The sequence below is a fragment of the Cucurbita maxima genome, unplaced genomic scaffold, assembly GCF_002738345.1.
Source record: "Cucurbita maxima cultivar Rimu unplaced genomic scaffold, Cmax_1.0 Cma_Scf00040, whole genome shotgun sequence".
NCBI lineage: Eukaryota > Viridiplantae > Streptophyta > Magnoliopsida > Cucurbitales > Cucurbitaceae > Cucurbita > Cucurbita maxima.
The window spans coordinates 169468-172153 of NW_019272056.1; positions in this window are offsets into that span (position 1 = coordinate 169468).

The following is a 2686-nucleotide window of genomic DNA, read 5'->3' on the forward strand; positions in this document are numbered from 1 at the left end:
AACTCTATCTTCATCTTCACTCCTTTCTTTACATGAGAGTAAATGAATGAAATCCTTTTCCTTCGTTCGAGTCTCCCCACTTTGTTCTTTCTCCCTCCTTATTCATTCTCCTTTTCCTATTTCTTCTTTAACTTAACTGCTTTTTCTCCTGTCCCTGATTGAACTCGGTAATGAGGAAGTCAAGACTCTCGATGAATGAGACAGATGGAATAGGATGGATGAGAATCTCCCTGAATTTAGTCTTTCACTGTAAACTAAGGCTCAACCTTTAATGAGACTGAACCTCGTAAACTATCTCTCTCTCAATTGTCCCTATTCCTCTCTTGGTTGTAAACTCCTGAACCTTCTTACTGCTTTCACTCCTGAACTGGAAGGAAAGACTCAATGAAAATTAATGAGAGTGAACTCCTTGCCTTGTTCTGTTATTGTTTGTTGTTCTTTCACTCGGGTTTCACTATTCAAACACGAGGTAAACCCCTGAACTACTGAACCTGATTTCACTCCGTAACCTTTGACTTTATTACCTGACCGGATTTCACTGTCAACTCAATCTCTTTGCTTTCCTTTGATTCTTCAGACTCAACAAATGAAAGAAAGATCAGCTCATTCACCTTCCCCTGAACCTCTATTCCCTGACCGGGGTAAAGCTGCTAATTCATTGACTCTCTCCCAGATTTCACTGTCAAAGAAGAAAGCTCAAACCTTTTCCTTCTTTCTGTAGGTCTGTTCACTCCTTCCTTTTACTGTCGAGTAAAGAAAAGAGAATTGATTGGCTCAACCTCAAACCTTTGACTGATTGAACTAGGTAAACTCCTTCACTTTTAGAACCTTTACAGGAAAGAAAAGAAAAGAAGACGACGACGACGAAACCGACACCCTTAACCCTTTGATAGATTGAACTAGGTAAACTCTTTAACCTCTCCCTCCCTTCTAAATCATAAGGGGAAAGACTCAAGCAAGATTCATTCTTACAGTTGTTCAAGAAGAAATTCATTAGCAGCTTTGAAAGACTCAACCTCAAACCTTTGACTGAACCTTCCTTCACCTGACGAGAATGATAGAAGGGAGACGAAAGAAAGATGTGTTGGCTTATTGGCCCTTGATCTCACATTAATTAATTTCAATGAATTAATTATTGATGTTTTGATGATAACAAACCTACTTTTAATTATTAACTATTTTCAGTTTTTTGAACTGTCCACAGTATAAGGTCGGGAATAACGATTACAACAACTTTTCAATTACTCAAATCAGAGCTAAAACGAAGAAATTAGAGTCGAGACAACATACCCGACGTGATGATGTGGCAACAAAATCAAAATGATGGACAAATCAAAATATATCAAAGTATGACATTTATAATATTGGAAGAGTAACACATGGTGGAGTTTTTCTTATTATTACATTTCTAAATAAAATTATTTTTACAAATATAAATTTGAATATAACCGTTACTCACATCGAATTTTATTATTACTATATTATATTATTATATTATTATATTTTAAAATTTTGGTAGTTACTCACATCATTTTTATTATTATTATATTATTATATTTATAATAAATTTTGAATTACATTTTACCGTTACTCACATAACTTTTTATTATTATTATATTATATTACTATTATATTAAAATTTTGAAATAAATGAATTTAGAAAATTTTCTTACTTAATTACTTTTAATCTCCACCTTCCATTATTCCTAACACAATCCAATGGTCAATATTCAATCCTACATTTTGCCACTTTTCTCCTCTATATAAACTCATCTTCCCCACATTTTTAAAAGATACAACTTACATACATTCTTCAATCCTCATTTGTTCAAAGTCTCCATTGTTTATTGCTCTCTCCAAGCTTACAAGTTTATTTCTTTTCATCTTATTCTTGAGAGGGATTATTATTATATTGTGAGGAAATAGTTGTCAGTATCCCAAATTGTAAATCTACTCTTTGAGAGAGTTGTGGTGTGTTATTATCAAACTCAAATACTTGTATCGGTTTGATCCTGCGTCGTTGAAAGGATTGAGTTTGCTCTTGAACTCGTAAAAAGAGCGGTGTACCGGTTTGGCTCTGATCCGTGGAAAGAGTCGGAAAAGTTCTTTATTCAAATTCCCAAGAGGCGCTTGGGGAGTGGAGTAGGTCGAGTTTGACCGAACCACTATAAAACTACGGTGTCATTTTCTCTAACTCTTTCCTATTTAATTTCAAGATTATTATTATGTTTATTGCATGTTCTACTTGATTATTGTTTTGACTTGAATTATTTTGTTTTAGTAATTATCATCTTCTACTTATTTGTAAAAAGTTTTATCATTAGAAAAATTAATCAAGTTTAAACACTTTTATCGTTAAAACCCTATTCACCCCCCCTCTAGGGTTGCCATACCGATCCAACAAGATGAATGAGACGGAACTCCCTTTCCTATTTCTTCTTCTTCCAATTGATTGAACTGTAAACAAAGACTCATTGTTTGAACCTGGACTAACTATTCTTCTTGAACAAGGTAAAGCAGCTGGATGATAGGAACCTTCCCCTTTGACTCTATTCCGGAACTAACTGTAAACGAAGAGAAAGAAAGAGAAGAAAAATCACCTCTTTACAAGAGAGTAAAGAAAAGAAGACGACGACGAAACCGACACCCTTTGCTTTAACTGAACCTTCCTTCACCTGACGAGAAC